General features: G+C 41.8%; 1 pseudogene; it reads right to left on the bottom strand.

The window, feature by feature from the left end:
* Positions 1-3,349: 3,349 nt before the first annotated feature.
* The window catches only part of LOC140741611 (cytosolic Fe-S cluster assembly factor NUBP2 pseudogene), a 169,707-nt pseudogene continuing 153,200 nt past the window's right edge, over positions 3,350-19,856 (bottom strand).

The following is a 19,856-nucleotide window of genomic DNA, read 5'->3' as shown; positions in this document are numbered from 1 at the left end:
TCTTCTTTTTAATTCAGATATGGCTCTGCTAATGTTAGAGCCTGTCATCTACTCTCTGGCAGTGTGATTTTGCACTGATCAGACAATCTGGCGCTTTGCTGTCTCCATGAGGCTGCGATCAAAGCATGCGGCATGGAGACCAGGAAGCCAAAAGATGGGGCATGGGCCCATGATCTCTCGCCAATTGAAGCGCAGAGGAAGACTGAATCAAAGAGGAAGGCAAGCGGGTACTCAATGGTGCCTACCAACCTCTTAATGGGTACTGCCAAAGAAGGTATCTGCATATGGGGGTCTCTTGTTCCATGATTCTCTGCTCCCGAGGGACAGCCCACTGTGTTCAAGTGATCTCTCCCTTGACGCTGTCAGTGGATGGTGCCGGAGCAAGGTTTAATCAATGTGGATTGTCGATTTGGACTCTAATTCAGTCTTTATGATGTGTTCTAGTTTTTAGCTCTAGTTCTGATTGCTCTTTTTTGTCACTGCTTTTGGGTGATTTTTGAATCAAAGCGGCTTGCAGATAATAAAGTGAAAAAGAGAGGTGAGAGTGGATATCAGACCACTGGAAAATGATGCTGGAGAGGTAGTAATGGGGGCAAGGAAATAGCAGATGAACTGAATAATTACTTGCATCATTCTTCACTGTGGAAGGCACTAGCTGTATGGTGGAAGTTCCAGTGTCAGGGGTCATGAAGTGTGTGAAGTTACTATTTTAAGGGAGAAGGTTCTTGGGATACTGAAAGATCTGAAAGTAGATAAGTCACCTGGACCAGATGATGTACACCCCAGGGTTCTGAAGGAGTTGGCTGAAGAGATTGTGAAGGCATTAGTAATGATCTTTCAAGGATCACTAGATTCTGGAATGGTTCTGGAAGACTGGAAAGTTACAAATGTCACTCCACTTTTCAAGAGGGGAGAGAGGCAGAAGGAAGGAACCTATAGGCCAGTTAGTCTGACCTCAGCGGTTGGGAAGATGTTGGAGTTGATTATCAAGGTTGAGGTCTAAGGGTACTTGGAAGCACATGATAAAATAGGCCATTATTTTTACAATATATGACAATGATTTGGATGATGGAATTTCTTACAAAGTTTGCAGATGATCTGAAGATAGGCAGAGGGACAGTTTGTTTTGAGGAAATAGAGAGGCTACAGAAGGACAGACAGACTAGGAGAATGGGCAAAGAAATGGCGGACGGAATACAAAGTCGGGAATTGTATGGTCATGCACTTTGGTAGAAAAAATGAAAAGGTTGACTATATTCTAAATGGAGAGAAAATACAAAAATCTGAGGCACAAAGCAATTTGGGAGTTGTTGTGCAGGGTTCCCTAAAGGTTAATTTGCAGGTTGAGTATGTGTGAGGAAGACAAATGCGATGTTAGCATTCATTTCAAGAGGACTGACATAAAAGCAAGTATGTGATGTTGTGACTTTATAAAGCACTGTTGAGGCCTCACATGGAGTATTCTGAGCAAACTTTTGATTTACCTGGTTTAAGTTACTATATTAAGTAGTTACTAATAAATAGTGGTTTTAGCATCAAAAAACAGACTCCAGGCGTGGTCTATTGCTGCTGGTTCACTTAAACTGTTGCCTGTACGTAACAGCCGCTACTCTGAATTGGGCATTCTGTCTCTTCGTTGTCCACGTCCTTCCAGTTGAGTAGGTCTGGCCGTTTGCCGGTACTCCGAGTTGAGTATTCTGTCTTTTTGTGGTCCAAATCCAGTCCAAGTCCAAGTTTGTGGCCCAAGTTCCGAGTCCAAATCAAGATGCAAGTTCCAAGTCCAAGTCAATATCCAAGGTCCGAGTTCAAGTCAAGATCCAAGTTCCGAGTCCATGACAAGATCCAAGATCCAAGTCCTAGTCAAGATCCAACTTCTGAATCCAAGTCAAGATCTGAATTCAAAGTCCAAGTCGAGTTCAAGTCCAGGTTCCTAGTCCAAGTTGAGTCCGAGTCCGGGTCCAAGTTCCTAGCCCAAGTCGAGTCCAAGGCAAGTTCAAGTCCAGGTTCCAAGTCCAAGTCCTAGTCCTAGTCCAGGTTTTACCGGTTTGTTAACCAATGTTTACATCCATTTAGATGCATTTAGACCTTGCTCCCTGGCCTTTCTAGTAACTAGCAATAAACACTGTTCTGTTTATACTACCTCTGTGTCTGTGTCCTGCACTTGGGTATGCTCGCAATGCCCCCTTGTAACATAATGTTGTTTCTTTGTTTAAGAAAGACTCTGAGAATAAGCCAGGAAATTATAGGCCGGCGAGCCTGACATCAGTCATGGGAAAGTTGCTGGAAGGTATTCTAAGGGGCGAGATACATAAGTATTTGGAAAGACAAGAATTGATTAGGGATAGCCAACATTGCTTTGTGCATGGTAACTCATATCTAAACAACCTTACAGAGTTTTCTGAGGAAGTTACCAGGAAAGTTGATGAAGGCAAGGCAGTGGATGTTGTTTACCTGGACTTTAGTAAGGCCTTTGATAAAGTGCTGCATGAGAGCTTGGTCAAGAAGATTCAAATGCTTGGCATTCAGGCTGAGGTAGTACATTGCATTAGACACTGATTTCATCGAAGAGGCTAGAAAGTGGCTGGAAATGGCCACCTTTCTGACTAGAACCTATGACTAGTGGTGTGTCATAAGGTTTTATCCTGGGTCCGTTGTTATTGTCATCTATATCAATGATCTGGATGGTAATATGGGAAACTGGATTAGCAAATTTGCAGATGACATCAAGACTGGGGATTGAGTAGTAGACAGTGAGGAAGACTACCACAGCCTGCAGCAAGATCTGGATAAGATGGAAAAATGGGCTGCAAAATGGCTGATGGAATTTAATGCAGACAAGTGTGAAGTTTTGCACTATGATTGCTTGTTGAGATATAGCACAGAATAAACCCTTCAAGCTGCACTGTGCAGCAATCCCCTGATTTAATCCTAGCCTAATCATGAGACAATTTACACTGACCAATTAACTTAGCAACTGGCACGTCTTGCACTAAGGGGAGGTAACCGGAGTAGCCAGAGGAAACCCAGGCAATCACAGGGAGAACATACAAACTCCTTACAGGAAGTGGCAGGAATTGAACCCAGGTTGCTGATACTGTAAAGCATTATACTAACCACTATGCTACCGTGCTGTCTGACTATTGTGTCCTATAGAGGTATAAAACCCTCCTCCACAAATGCCAGCTGCTTCTGGGTCAATTTGTAATTTTATATCAAGTACTGGTAGATTTTGATTCATCTTAATAATCAAGAACTGTTAGGTAAAGGAGTTATCTCATGAGTCAGTGATGATTACATTTAATGGTAGATGAGGCTTGAGAGCCTAAATAACCCATTTCTGTTTCTATGGTTATGTATCATGTCCAGAGAATTCACTATCATTGCTTACAATCTTCTCCACTATTTCGTTAATGGCATCAAATGTTGCACTCTTTGGAAAAGCTTGGATGAAATCTCTACTTTCTTCCATTCTATGCACCAGTTGAGGATCTAGAGGAACACATCCTAGAAACGGGACCCTGGACTGCTCAGGAAGTGCTTCTCCGCTTCCTCTGGAAAATATATTAGTGCATTCCGAACAGTTTAGGCAGACAAAGACACTCTTGTTTTCAATTCATCCAATGACAGGTAATCCAGTTTTCTTAAAGAATGCCAATTCCTTTCTCACATCTCTTATAGATACTGCTTGAGGTGTTGTAACCAACAGAGCTCCATCAGGTTTGTGTTGGCAAAGGACCTCCTCCACTGAGATACGTTCATCAGAAGTTCCTAGAGTGCATCTACTCAAACTCTCGCCATGCCCCATCAGAAAGAAACTGCTTGATAAAACTTGCCTTCTTTGACCCACTCCATATCACAGCATCACCTGGACTCTCCAAGAGAAAGCCTATTGCGAGGGCCAACCAGGGTAATTCTTACATGGTGAGCAGTAAGGCACTGGGGAGTGCAGTAGAACAGAGGGATCTGCGAATACAGATGCATAATTCCTTGAAAGTGGTGTCACAAGTAGATAGAGTCATAAAGAAAACTTTGGCACATTGGCCTTCATAAATTAGTGTATTGAGTACAGGAGTTGGCTTGTTATGTTGAATTTTATAAGACGTTGATGAGGCCTAATTTGGAGTATTGTGCGCAGTTTTGTTAACCTACCTTCAATAAAAAGATATAAGTAAGATTGAAAGAGTGTAGAGAAAATTTACGAGGATGTTGCTGAGAGTTGAGGACCTGAGAGGAAAGGGAAAGGTCGAATAGGTTATGACTTTCTTCTCCAAAACCTAGAAGACTGAGTGTAGATTTGATAGAGGATACAAAATTATGAAAGTTTTTTTTCTCTGAGGTTGGGCGAGACTACTACTAGAGGTCTCGGGTTAAGGTTGAAAGTTGAAATGTTTAAGGGGAATATGAGGGGGACCTTCTTTGCTCAGAGGTTGGTGAGAGAGTGGAACAAGCCTCCAGCACAAGTGGTGGATGCGGTGGCGATTTCAACTTTTAAGAAAAATTTGGATAGGATGAGAAGGGTATGACAGGCTATGGTCCAGGTGCAGGTCAATGGGATTTGGCAGATTAATGGTTTGGCACAGTCTAGATGGGCCAAAGGGCCTGTTTCTGTGCTGTAGTGTTCTGTGACTATAAGTTGCTCACAGCTCATAAAACACAACCTTATTAAATAATTTCTAACAAGCAAACAAGAAGTCATCTATCTTCCAAGCTGAAACAAAGATTTATTTTATCTTTAAACAAGTCAGGCTGCTATTCATCTCTCCAATTAAAAATGATTCATGCAATATTGCCTCCAATTATTTTCATCTCATGCGACTCCTCTTTCTGAAATGTCTTCAGCTACTTTTAACCCTCTTATCCACTGAACAACACAAGAGTAAAGACTCTTACGATGCTCAAGTTTTCTAACAGTAAATGCCATCTTGTGGTTACACCATACACCAGCATGGCTCAGCACTAAATAAATTTTCATCTTTCTTCCCAATCCCATCATAGACTTGAGTCTCTGTTGATCTGCTCCTTAACCTGCCACCTCAAGACCATTAATTTTCTTGCATCATATGGGGTGTCCCATATTTAAAGAATGCTGCAATCAGTTATGCACTCTTTATCCTATCTATATACTACTAAAACTCTCATGCTGTGTTTGTCTGTTTGTCACCTCCAATTAGTGCAAACTGTGCATTACAGCGGCACTATTGTTGGCTAAATCGACTTAAAATGCGCTAACTTACAGAATGCAGGCAAAGTTCAGGTTTATATATTCATATAAAATTGCTCACTCGCCAAAATCAACACCCCGCTTTCATCCGAGAGCCGATGTCAGCCATGATGGAAACCACGACACGACACCATGACACATACACATGGCCAGCCTCAGCAGCGCCTCCCGATGCTCACAGATCCGATTCCACCTTTGAGTGATTGGGCAATTTTTGCAGTAAATAGAGAAGACAAAATCACACAGTATTTGACAAGCAGATACATCTCTGAAGCTGTCGGATCGATACTTGGATTTCCAATTCACGAGAGGGAACCAGCCATTGTTCGCCTTCAGGTGCACCTTCCCCAACAGCAACAAGTATTCTTTTGAGATAATGCTGCTGTGCAACTGAATAATGATATGGCAAGAACCACTTTAACGGAATTCATGGATCTGCACTCACAATCCATTTGCAAGAACCCTGTACTATGCGGATATTCCCAGAGTCTACACTTGGACTAATAAGAGATGGGATAGGAGAATGGGGAAAAGAGTGGAGGACTACTCCGGGTTTTTTGAAGCAAATTTTCTGGGTCGAATGTATACCGTTTCTCCGCGAAGTGGTGACTCTACTATTTGAGATGTCTTCTTCATCACATAAAGGGACCGGTATCTTTTGAATCATTGAAAACACATGATGAAGATATCCTTCCATCATTCAAAGAAATCTGCAGAGAGAGAGGATTGTTGCAAGCTGACGATCATTGGCAGCAAACTATGGAAGAAACAGAGAGAACAAGAATGCGAAGAGCCATGGGAGATTTGTTTGTTGTCTTGCTAACAAACACTGAAATCAACAATGCACAGCAATTATGGAACCGGTTCAAGAATGCAATGTCTGAAGATTTCTTACAAATGGAGAGGAGAACTATCAATGATCCTAATATCATGATCGATGAGAGGCATCATGGATGAGCTCGTCTGTATTTCCAAAAGAAACTTGAGAATTTGGGCAAAACACTTGAAGAATATAATTTGTCAACACCAAAATACAGTCCAATTACTCAAAGTGCTGGCAACCTGGAATTATTGCGTGAACTGCAATACAACAGAGATGAACAGCAAGAACTTGTTTCACAGAAGGAGCCCCTACTGAATAATGCGCAAAGAGAAGTATATTAACATGTATATGACTGCTTGGAAAGGAATCTCTCTTCAATGATTTTCATTGATGCACCAGGAGGAACGGGCAAGACATTTATCATCAACTTGATCCTTGCTAAAGTTAGGGGAGCTGGAGGTGTTGCTATTGCTGTAGCATCATCAGGAATTACAGCAACATTGATGCCTGGTGTAGGACAGTGCATTCAAGATTCAAAATACCCCTCAAAGTCAATGAAGATGCCCTTTGTAACATTGATAAAAACACCAATACTGCAAATTTACTCCAAAATGCGAGGCTTATTATCTGGGATGAGTGCCCCATGATTAGGAGGAAGAGCTTCAAAGCTGTAGACCGGACTCTTTGTGATGTATGCAGCAAGAATGAGGCCTTCAGGGGAATATTAACCATTTGCTGTGGCGATTTCCATCAGCTTCTAGCAGTTGTGAAACACGGAAATGATGCTGATGTGGAGAACTCATGCATAAAAAATCCTACTTATGGAGAAGCTTCATCAAGTTTCAATTAAAGAGAAACATGCAATTGAGTGAGGGAGAAGGACAATATTCTGAGTTCTTATTGGATATTGGAGAAGACAAGATTGAGAAAAATGAAAGTGATGAAATTGAATTACCTGAAGATATGATTCTACCCACAAAAACTATGGAAGAATGCATTGATTTCATCTACCCGACAATCAACAATCCTGCAGAACCATTCTCGAGGAATTCTATCTTGGTTCCTCTCAATAAAGTGATGCGAAAAATAAACTTCACATGCATTAGACGCTTCCCTGGAATCATGAAAGAATACTGTTACTTCAATGCCGTAAGTGAAGGAGCTAACACCACTCACTTTCCAACAGAATTCCTTGATTCGGTTGAACTCTCTGGATTGCCGCCACATAAACTGGAATTGAAGAGGGGATCTCCCATCATTTCAATGAAGAACTTGGATCCACCAAGGCTTTGCAATGGAACGCGAATGACGGTGGAAGAACTGCATGACAATTTCATCGTAGCAAAGATAAACATTGGTGTGTTCAATAATGACATTGTCATGATCCCAAGAATTACTCTCAATTTATCAGAAGGGGGAGATGTCCCTCTTCAGTGGAGCCAGTTCCCAATAGTCATGTTTTGCTATGGCGCAAGGCCAAATCATGGAGAATGTGTTGATTTATCTAGAGAAATGGTATTCCAGCATGGTCAGCTATATGTGGCTTTAAGCCGGGGAAAAACAAATGAAAACATTAAAGTATTCTTGAAAGGTGGCAGATCAATCAGAAATGTTGTCATCAAAATTGTCCTTCGTTAAACGAGGAGGAGCTATATTTGTCTTACTACACATCTTTATTCTTTAATAAACTGAGTTTTTCTTTAATTTCCAAAGCACATCACATCAGACTGCACTACCTTTCTCTCAAAGGGTGCCCCAATTGGTCACTCGGTCGTCTAGTATTTCATACTAGAAATATGTTGGCTCAACATGTACTCACCTTTTCACAGTAGTCTGAACTAGAATGAAAGTCTGATATCTGCACATCCACCACTGCACTGAATATCAAACCAAATGACTGGATCCAGTTCCCAATCTATGGAGGTAGAGGGATGGTCAATGCTTCAGGTTGAGACTTTACATGAGAATATAGAAGGAAGCTAGCTTCTGTACGGAACTGATAGGGAAAAGTGTGACAGAGGGTGATAGGTGATAGGTATCATACAAAGTAGAGATGATGGGCAGATGGCAGCAAGTGAGGGAAGGTCATGAGTTTGAGTTACAAAGAAGGAGGAAGAGAAAATGTGAACAAAGGGAGAGAGACCCTGGGTGAACTGGTGGGACTGGGAAAGGAACACAAGGGGAGCTGGTTACTTAAATTTTAAAAAATTCAATGCTCATGTATTTGCATTGTGGGAAACCCAAGTGCAATTTGAGGTGTTGCTCCTCTGGTTTGCTTTTCACCTCACCCAGGCAGTGGGGAAGGCTGTGAATAGGTATGTAGGTGTAGGAATGGTAATGGGAATTGAAATGACTTTCACTTCGGCAGTGCATGGTACCCGCCTGCTTCAAGCAGCCTTCAATTATACCGGTGCCCAAGAGAGTAGCGACCTGCCTCTATGATTATCACTCAGTAGCACTTACATCAAGAGTGATGAAGTGTTTTGAGAGGTTGGTGATGAAATATATCAACTTCTGCCTGAGAAGCATCTTAGATCCACTCCAATTTGCCTACCAGAGCAGCAGGTCCACAGCAGATGCCATCTCATTGGCACTTGGCACATCCCTGGAACACCTGGACAGCAAGGATGCATATGGTTTAAGATGGTGCTACTGAAAGCGTGCAACAGATTACTGGTGGAACTGATTAAAAACATCATCGATTACTCTTTTTTTGAAGCAAGTTGTGGTAAGCTATCACTGCAAATAATGAAGAGGCAAGTGAGCGCAAAGCGAACTTCAGAGATGTGCCTTGGTGGTGAGCTGCAAAATCGCTGTACTTGCTGTTGGAGCCGTGCTGGTTGAATTGAACAATTCAGAGGGGAGAAGAAGGGATGGAGGAGTTTCGATGCCTACCCAACTAAGCCGGGTACGAGGGTGGGTTGGTCTAAGTGTCGAGCCGATTCGGAGAGGTCGAGAACAGCTTCTTCAGCAACGAAATCCAGGTCCAAAGCGAATCACTGGGCTGTATGTTCTAGGCCCAGAGCAATTCGCCACGGCGAGGCCCAGGTCCTAATGCAAGGTACAATATGCCGTTTGGACAATCTAAACATCAGCCCCGAAGGACTGGCAAGGCCGGGTGTTGAGAGTCGGGCGAGGTTGGATTGCTCTAAGTGCCAAACCAATTTGGAGAAGTTGAGGATGGCTTCTCCGGCAGCAAAATCTAAGCCCTGAACAATTCATGGTGATGGGACCCAGATCCTAGGGCAAGGCTGGGACAATTTAAATGCTGGCCCAGACAGTCTGGTGGCTCCTCCCTCTGTGACACTAAGGCTGTGCTCTGCCTGTGGCTGCTGTGCTTCGGATCTGCAAACCTTGCAGTAATTTGCTAGAGTGCAGTGATGAGCACAGGTCCAGTGCCATATTCATGTTTGCTGATGGCAACACACACAAAATACTGGAGGAACTCAGCAGGTCAGGCAGCATCTATGGAAAGGAATAAATAGTTGATGTTTCAGGCTGAGACTTTTTATCAGGACTGGAAATAAAAGATAAGAAATCAGGATAAGAGGTGGGGGAGGGAGGGAAGATGTACAAGGTGGTTGGTGATAAGTGAAACTGGGAGGGGGGGGTGCTGCAAATTTGATAAGTGAAAGAGATAAAGGGCTGGAGGAGGGGGGATCTGATAGGAGAGGGTAGAAGACCACGGAAGAAAGGGAAGGGCAAAGAGTCCAGAGGGGAGTAATGGGCAGGAAAGGAAAAAGGTGAGAGAGGGAAACTAGGAATGAGGAATGGTGAATAGGGGCAGGGGGATCAATTACCGGGAACTTGAGAAATCAATGTTCATGCCATCAGGTTGGAGGACTGCAAGGTGTTGCTCCTCCAGACTGAGTGTGGCCTCATCACAGCAGTAGCGGAGGCCATGGACTGACATATTGAAATGGGAATGGGAGGTGGAATTGATGTAGGTGGCTACTGGGAGATCCTGCTTTTTCTGGCTGTTGATTGCCAGAAAGTTTGCTTTCAAGTTTGTTGATGACACCACTGTCATTGGCCAAATCAAAGGTGGTGATGAATCAACTTATGTTAGAGGAATTGAAAATCTGGCTGAATGGTGTCATAGCAACAACCTTTCACCAAATGACTGCAAGACCAAGGAGCTGATTATAGACTTCAGAAGGGAACCAGGAGTCCATTAGCCAGTTCTCAATGGAATATCAGAGGTGAAGAGGTTAGCAACTTTAAATTCCTAGGTGTTATTATTGTGGAAGACCAGTCCTGGGCACAGCAGGTAAGTTCAATTATGAAGAAAGCACAACAGTGCCTCTACTTGCTGAAGAGTTTGCAGAGATTTGCTTGACATCTAAAACGTTGACAAATTTCTATAGATATGTCATAAAGAGTATATTGTCCAGGTACGTCACAGCCTGTTATGGAAACACCAATTCCACTGAATGGAAAACCATGCAAAATGTAGTGAATACAGCCAAACCCATCACAGGTAAAGCTCACCCCCATTGAGCACTTCCACATGAGATGTTATCTCAGGAAAGCAGCATCAGGGACCCCCACCACCTGGGACAAGCTCTCTTCCCACTGCTGCCATCAGGAAAAAGGTACAAGAGCCTCAGGACATGTACCACCAGGTTCAGGTACAGTTAGTACCCCTCAACCATCAGGCTCTTGAACCAAAGGGAATAATTTCACTCAGCTTCACTTGTCTCATCACTGAAATGTTCCCACAACTAATGGATGCACTTTCCAGGACTCATCATCTCAGAATCTCAATATTTATTTCTAATTTATTTATTATTATTGTTTCTTCTTTTGTATTTGCAGTCTGTTGTTGTCTGCACTCTGGTTGAACGCTCCAGTTGGGCTGTGTTTCATTGATTCTATTATAGTTATTTTTCTATAGAATTTGTTAAGTATGCCCACAAGAAAATGAATCTCAGGGCTGTATATGGTGATGTTTATGTGCTTTGATAATAAATTTACTTGGAACTTTGAAGTGAGTTGATGCTCCAAAGAGGTAATGAAATGATATTCCTCCTTTCCGGACCTCTAAATTTTGAGTTAATAGAGAAATCCAGACCTCTATTAGATAGACATAGTGTTTAATTATCAACTTATCCAAAATACTTAAATCAGAACATATTAGAAACACTCAGCATGTCATCAGGCAGACAGAAACAGAGTTGACATTTCAGGTCACTGACCTTTCATCAGAAATTATAGTTGTTTTCCAGCACTTACTGTTATTATGTCAGATTTCCAGTATCTGCTATATTTTGTTTTTCACACCCCATTTTCAATCAAAAAGTAGTTTTTGTATTATTTATTACCTGACTACATTTCAAAAAGGTGAATAACTTTAAAAGAAGATCTGACACAAAGCAGCGAATGTTCTAATCAGGAACAATGATAAATTTGATTCCAATACAATTCCTGTCAAAACTAAGTACATCCGTGACACCAGTACTCTTGCTCCCGACAACAACTGAGTATCAGCAAGAACTAACAGCTGAACCTTGTTCCTGCTGCCTTTTACCTTTCTAAGAAACACTCCAAATACAGTATTGGAAATGAATACAGAGCATTGTGATCCTAAACTTCCAAGAAATTAGTGCCATACAAATCTGACAAATCCATTTTGGGACAATGGAAATTGAAGAGAAATTGGATTCCAAGTTTAATGTTTCTCTAAAGCGTCTTCCAAACCCAGCATTCTAGAAGGGTTGGGAATACCATCACTTCCTGGTCTTCCTCCAAGTCATTCACCTTCCCATTTTGCAATTAGATTGTCTAATCCTTCATTTCAAAGTTTAAAGAAAAATTTATTATCAGAGTACTACATTCAACCCTGAGGTTCTTTTTCCTGCTGGTGTACTTAGCAAATCTATAGAACAGTAACTGTAAACAGGATCAATGAACACCAAACTGTGTGAATTCAAATATAATTAAATAGCAATAAATTATGAATATGAAATAACTTGAAATAAAAGAGCATGAAATAACAAGATAGAGAGTTCTTAAAGAAGGACCTTCAGTTGTGGGAACACCAGAAATAGATTGAGTATAGTTATCCTCCTTTGTTCAGGAGCCTGATGGTTAAGCTGTAGTAACTGTTCTTAAACCTTGTGGTGCATGTCCTGAGACACTTGTACCTTCTACCTGATGGCAGCAGCAAGAACAGAGCATGGCCTGGGTGGTGAGGATCTTTGATGATGGATGCTGCTTTTCTATGGCAATGTTTCATGTAGATGTGCTCAATGATTAGGAGGGCTTTAGCCATGACGTACTGAGCCAAATCCACTGCCTTTTGCAGGATTTTCCACTCAAGGGCATTGGTGTTCCCACACCAGGCCGTAGTGCAGCCAGTTAGCACGCTTTCCACCACACATCTGTAGAAATTTGCCAAGGTTTTTGATGACCTGCTGAATCTCCATGGACTCTTGAGGAAATAGAGGTGCTGTCGTGCTTTATTTGCAATTATATTTGAACAAGATACTAAAGAGTAACATAATTTCTATGGATACAAAACTCAGAGTGTTGTGGTACTATATTAATTCCACTTTAGCACTTGGAAGCAAATGTTGGACAATATTAAAGCAAAATGAGAGGCGACTTGAAGCTGCAGTGACGGGTTTTTGGACAAGAATGATGAAAATACGGAAGGACCGGGTAAAAAATGAGGAAGTGTTGTGAAAAATCGGAATAAAAAGGGAACTGATATCATCAATCGGGAACTGGCAGCAGGAAAATCGGGGACATGTCTTGAGGAAAGCAAAGCTTGATCTTCTTGCAAGTTTGGGAAAAATTAATGGAAGAAAAAGTCACGGTCGACAGTGTATGACATTCTTGAGTTACATCAAGGGATGGGAAAGCAAGAGTTTTGAAGAATTTATTAGAAGTGCTCAGATTAAAGACAGATGGAAGACAATGATCGCTCATGTCATATGGGACAGCACATAATGACTAATTCCTTCATTGGTGGTTGATTCAAATCCCAGAACTCACGGCTCAAAAGCTCCATTCTCCAGACGGCCTGCAAGAATCCAAGCTCATCACCATGAGTCATTAATGCACTGAGAATAAATGTCAATTTTCCCATGGTGTCCATTAGCTCATTTTCCAAAGATTTATTTTTAATTGAGGCAAGCTTAAAGAATTGTGACTTACAGAATTATAGAAAGATGCCATTTGCCACATCATATCTGTGCTGGACAAAATCAGATATTAGATTAGTCCAGATTCTCAGCCCTCAGTCCATAGTCCTGTAGGTTGCAGCTCTTTGAGTACACACACAAAAGACCTCCAAATGCAGTGAAGATTTCTGTCTCCTCTGCATATTCGAGCAGTGAGTTCTACCCGCCCACAAATTATTGAGTGAAATAATATTTTCTCAATTCTTCTCAAATACTCAATTTGATTCGGAAGGCTGTTGCTAACTTCTATTGTTTGCATGATTTGTATTTTTTCTCTGCACATTGGGGTTGGTCTTTATTTGTTTAATTGGGTTCTTTCGGGTTTATTGCTTGGTGACTGCCTGTAAGCAGACAAATCTCAAGGCTGTATAATTTATACATTCTTTGATAATAAATGCGCTTTAAACTTTTGAATCTTGAATCGTGAAATCCATCTACAATTTTCTGTAAATCTATACTGTTAAATGAAATAAATATTTCTCTTCATTCCATTCAAGCCTCTCATTAAATTAACAGATCTCAAATACATTTCCTGTTTGTTTTCTATGCTCTAAAGGAAAAGCCTCAATTTTTCTACTCATCAACCATATTGTCTTGAATCTCTTCTGCACCCTGACATTGAATCCATCAACTGTATCATGTTTGACACTTGGGAGATTTCAGTGTGACAACATTGCATTCGTCTAGACACTCAGTGGGTAACTTCAAACCAATCGCTGAATGAAAAACACTGTAGTTTGTGAGAGCAAAATGTTTGCATAAGAAAGATGAAAGTCTTCTGTCAGAATTTTGGTGAAGTGATAAAGCTCCAGATGTGTGGATTGCTAAAATTAAAATAAAACAAGATTTGTTTGGAATTAGTGAATATGAATCTTCGAAAGACTGTACAGGGGTCGGTTTCTGTGATGAAGACCATAAGACATAAGAGCAGAATTAGGCCATTTGGCCTGTTGCATCTGCTCCACCATAGAGTCATGGCTGATCCTTTTTTTCCCTTCCTTAGTCCCACTCCCCAGCCTTCTTCCCATAACCCTTGATGTCGTGTTCAGTCAAGAACCTATCAAGCTCTGCCTTAAGTATACCCAATGACCTGGCCTCCACAGCTGCCTATGGTCACAAATTCCACAATTTCACCACCCTCTGGTTAAAGAAATTTCTCTACATCTCTATCTTAAATGCTCCTCTATCCCAAGGTTGTGACCTCTTGTCCTAGACTCCTCCACCATGGAAAACATCCTTTCCACATCTACTCTGTCTTGGCCTTTCAACATTTGAAGATTTCAATGCGATTTCCCCCATCCTTCTAAATTCCAGTGAGTACAGACCAACAGCTATCAAACATTCCTCGTACGATAACCCTTTCAATCCCAGAATCATCCTTGTGAACCTCCTCTGAACCCTCTCCAATGCCAGAACATCTTTCCTTAGATCATGAGCCCAAAGCTGTTCTCAATACTCAAGGTGCGGCCTCACCAATGCCTTATAAAGTCTGAGCATCACATCCCTGCTCTTGTATTCTAGACCTCTTGAAATGAATGCTAACATTGCATTTGCCTTCATCACCACTGACTCAATCTGAGTTATCCTTTAGGTTGTTCTGCACAAGGACTCCCAAGTCCCTTTGCAACTCAGATTTTAGGATTTTTTGCACATTATTTCTGTTACCAAAGTGCATGATCATGCATTTTCCAACATTGAACTTCATTTGCCACTCTCTTGCCCATTTTCCTAATCTGTCTAAGTCCTTCTGCAGCCTACCTGTTTCCTCAACACTACAAGCCCCTCCACCATTCTTTGTATCATTTGAAAACATAGCCATCTATTTCATCACCCTAAATCATTGATATACAGTGTAGTTGCATGACTGAAGTCACCGAGAAAATTACTGTTAGATACAAAGCAGCTTCTTTATTTGACAAACAAGGTACAGCAGGTATCATATGGATATGCTTCAGGTGGAAAGATCTGCTGGCCCAGTGTGGGTCTCAATGTCTTATGGGCCAAACATCAAAGGACAACTCCATATTTACAATGTATGAACAATGCTTTCTTTGAAACTTCATACAACCTTCACACCTCTTGATTCATCCACACCATAGACATCCACATGAATTTTAATCAGCGTTGTCTGGACTGGGATTCACAGCTTTTAGGAACCCATTGTTCAGAGCTGTACTTCAAATTAAATGCACAATACATTTTCAGATGTGAAGACTGGTAGCCAAAGTCAATTGTTAAATGTATATGTCCTAACCCAAAAATAACTCTAACATATAACATAAAAAGAAGTGGTCCCAACACCAACCCCTGCAGAACACAACTAGTCATTGGCAACCAACCAGAAAAGGGGCCTTCTTCCCCACTCACTGCCTCCTACCAATCAGCCAATGTTCGAACCATGTCAGTAACTTTCCTGTAATACCATGGGGTCTTAACTTGGTAAGCAGCCTCATGTGTGGCATTCTGTCAAAGGCTTTCTAAAAGTCAAAATATACAACATCCTCTGCATTCCTTTTATCTATCCTATATTTAATTTCCCCACAGAATTCCAACAGGTTCATCAGGCAAGATTTTCCCTTAAGGAAACCATGCTGACTTTTTCCTATCTTGTCCTGTGTCTCCAAGTACTCCATAACCTCATCCTTAACAATTGACTCCAACATCTTCCCAACCACCGAAGTCAGGCTAACTGGTCTATAACTTATTTTCTGCCTTCTTAAAGAGTAGAGTGACAGATGCAATTTTCCAGTCAGAATCCAATTATTTTTGAAAGATCATTACTAATACCTCCACAGTCTCTACTGCTACTACTTTCAGAACCCTAGGATGCAGTTCATCTGATCCAGGTGACTTAAGTATCCTTAGGTCTTTCAGCTTTTTGAGCACCTTCTCCTTTGTAATAATAACAGCACTCACTTCTTCTTCCAGGCACCCTTCAAAATTTGGAACACTGCTCATGTCTTTCACAGTGAAATCTGATGCAAAATACTCATTTAGTTCATCTGCCATCTCCTTGACCTCCATTATTATTTTTCCAGCCTCATTTTCTAGTCGTTCTATATCCACTCTCACCTTTCTTTTATTTCTTACATACTTGAAAAAGTTTTTACTATCCTCTTTAATATTGTTTGCTAGTTTGCTTTCAGATTTCATCTTTTCCCTCCTAATGATTCTTTTAGTTGCTCTCTGTAGGGTTTTAAAGCTTCCCAATCCTCCGTCTTCCCACTAATTTTTGCTTTGTAAACAGCTCTCTTTTGCTTTTACATTAGCTTTGACTTCCCTTGTCAGTCACGGTTGTACTATTTTGCCATTTGAGTATTTCCTTGTTTTTGGAATACATCTATCCTACACTTTCCTTATTTTTTTTCCCAGACACTCAAGCCATTGCTGCTCTGCTGTCATCCCTGCCTGCATCTCCTTCCAATTTTCTTTGGCCAACTTCTCTCCCATACCACTGTAATTTCTTTTACTCCACTGAAAGACTGCTTCATCAGACCTTATTTTCTCCCTATTAAATTTCAAGTTGAACTCTATCATATTGTGTTCACTATCTCCTAAGTGTTCTTTTACCTTAAGCTCCCTAACCACATAATACCCAATCCAATGGAACTGATCCCTAGCAGGGTGAATGACAAACTGCTCTAAAAAGCCATTTTGGAGGCATTCAACAAATTCACTCTCTTGAGATCCATTTCCAACCTGATATTCCCAATTGACTTGCATGTTGAAATTTTCTGTGACCATCATAACATTGCCCTTTTGACGTGCCTTTTCTATTTCCTATTGTAATCTGTGGTCCACATCCCAGCTACTGTTGGGAGGCCTGTATATAACTGCCATCAGCATCCTTTTACCCGCAGTTTCTTAACTCAACCCAACTTCTGCTCTGATGTCACATTTCTCTACTGCTTTGATGCCATTATTTACCAGCAGAGCCACACCACCCCCTCTGATACAGTGTGTAGCTCCCAACTACAACCATCCTTTAGCCAGGATTCACTGAGGGCCACAACATCATACCTGACAATCTGTAACAGTGCAACAAGATCATCCGTCTTATTTCTTATACTCCGTGCATTGAGATATAACACTTTGAGTACTCTATTTGCTACCCTTTTTGACTCTGCACCCCTAAAGCGCTGATACTCACCCTGCTGGCTGCAATTTTGTCGTATCATCAGCCTGCCCTTCCTGTCAATTTGACTGTATGCTATCTTTGCTTTTTTATCATCCTTCCTATTCTGAATCCCTTCACTTCGGTTCCCACCAACCCCCTGCCAAATTAGTTTACACCCTCTCCAAAGGCTCTAACAAACCTGTCTGTCATAAAATTGGTTCCCTTCTGGTTTATGTGCAAACCATCACCTTTGAATAGGTCATTCCTCCCCCAGAAGCGATCCCAATGATCTAAGGACCTTAATTCCTGACCCCTGCACCAGCTTCTCAGCCGCACATTAATTTGCCAAATCATCCTGCTTCTACCCTCAATGTCGCATGGCACAGGCAGCAAGCCAGAAGTTACTGCCCAGGATTACTTCTCAGCTTTCTACTTAGCTCTCTAAATTCACTTTTCAGAACCTCTCTGCCTTTCCTTCCTATGTCATTGGTAACTATATGTACCAAGACATCTGGCTGCTCTCTCTCCCTCTCCAAAATACTGTGGACAAGATCCAAGATGTCCCTGATCCTGGCAGCTGGGAGGCAATATACCATCCTGGTTTCCTATTCACATCCACAGAATCTCCTGTTCTTCTGACTATTGAGCTCCCATCACTACCGCTCCCCTCTTCTCCCTCTTTCCACTCTGCACCACAGACCAATGCTCAGTGCCAGTAACCCGGTCTCCATGGCAATCCCCTGGGAGGTCATCCCCCAGAATAGTATCCAAATCAGAATACTTACTTTTGAGGCCACAGCGGTGCTCTGTGCAAACTGCCTATTCACATTTCCGTTTCTCCTGACAGTCACCCAGCTTCTCGTCTCCTTCAACTTCAGGGTGATTACTTCTCTGTAACTCTGATCAATTATCTCCTCACTCTCCCGTACAAGTTGAAGGTCATCCAGCTGCTGCTCCAGATCCCTAACATTTTCTTCAAGGTACTTCTCACAGATGTAGTTCCCTGGTAGACTGTGTGTCTCCCAGGACTCCAACATACAGCATGAAGAACACACACAGCCTTTTACAACGCCAGGTACAGGAAGAGAGGAAAAACGGAGAACCTTTACAGAAGCTTACCCAGAGCCAACACTTCTTTCAAGCCGAAGTCTCCTTTGAGCCAAAGCCTGACACTCTTACTCTCACCACTGGCCTACTCCCAAAAATGACTGCCCCAACAATGGCCGCCCCACTTGTCCATTCTGTACCTTTAAACAAGCATCGCCGACCTGCAAAAAACCTCATTGCTGTGGCCTGCTATTGCCATCAGAATGATCCCATGAGTGATCCTATGACTCAAACAATGGAGTGTGAGCAGCAATTGTTTGAGTTTGAACAGAGCTGGCAAAGGGGCTTATTGTGGAGAGATATTTGATGGTTAGCATGGACGTGTTGCGTTGAAAGCCAGGGGTCACATGTTCCTGGGCTGTCCAGTCATTGAGTTATATAGCACAAACAGGCCCTTCATCTCATTTGGTCAACACTAGTCTTGAACCTCTGTGATGAGGAAGAGTTTTTCTCCACTTAACCCTAAACCAGTTACAATCTTTGAAAAGCAGAACACTGCAAATGCAGGAAATCGAAAATAAATACTGGAAGTAGAGACACTAGACATTGCAGATGCTGGAAATTAGAGTATCACACAAAATACTGGAGGAACTCCACAGGTCAAGCAATAGCTGTGGAGGGATATGGACAGTTAGTGTTTTGCATGAAGACACTACATCCGGATCAATGAAATGAAAACCCCAGTCACAGTACAAAGCTCACGGTCTACTCAGCAACAGTGGTCCTTGCCTTCCTGTATGCACCTGTGTCTTAGACGGCCTTGGTCACATAACTAAGTCTTGAGATATGGCTGCTCATAAGGCCATCCATCACCTGCTCGCATGGCTTCACCTGACCCTGATCTGGGGGCAAAGTAAGTGCTACACATTGCCCAAGGGTGACCTACAGGTTAGTGGAGGGGAGGAGCACCATTCGCCTCCTTTGGTAGGAGCACCTCTCCACTCTGCCACCCCAAACACATAGGTATGATTCCTATAGGTTACATGTCCATGAGCTACAGACAACCGAGTTATCTGTTGCAGAAATCAAAGGTAGCAGAAGGGATTCTAATTCAACCCATGTTTCTGTCATTCATCTTGATGTTCTTGGACAATTCCTAAAAAGCCTGAAATTCTCTCAAAATTTATATTCGGTGACTTCACACACATTTGATGTTTTTCAGCTATCTTTTATCACAAATGATTTAAAAGCTTTTGGAGACAAAGCTCCCAGGTACACACATTAATGCTGTGAAGCTGACTCTTTTGAGTATATAAATCTTTCCACTCATTAATACATCATTTATTGATGTGCTAAGTGATAATATCAATGTAGTCTGCAAGCTTCCTTGATCTAAATAACAAAGCCAGCATTGTCTGTTTTGAAACAAGCAAAATTAAATAATCCATTGTTTAATACTGC

This window comes from Hemitrygon akajei, chromosome 1, assembly GCF_048418815.1.
Source record: "Hemitrygon akajei chromosome 1, sHemAka1.3, whole genome shotgun sequence".
Classification (NCBI taxonomy): domain Eukaryota; kingdom Metazoa; phylum Chordata; class Chondrichthyes; order Myliobatiformes; family Dasyatidae; genus Hemitrygon; species Hemitrygon akajei.
The sequence above is the reverse complement of the archived record's forward strand: the minus strand, read 5'-3'. Positions and strand labels throughout refer to the sequence as shown.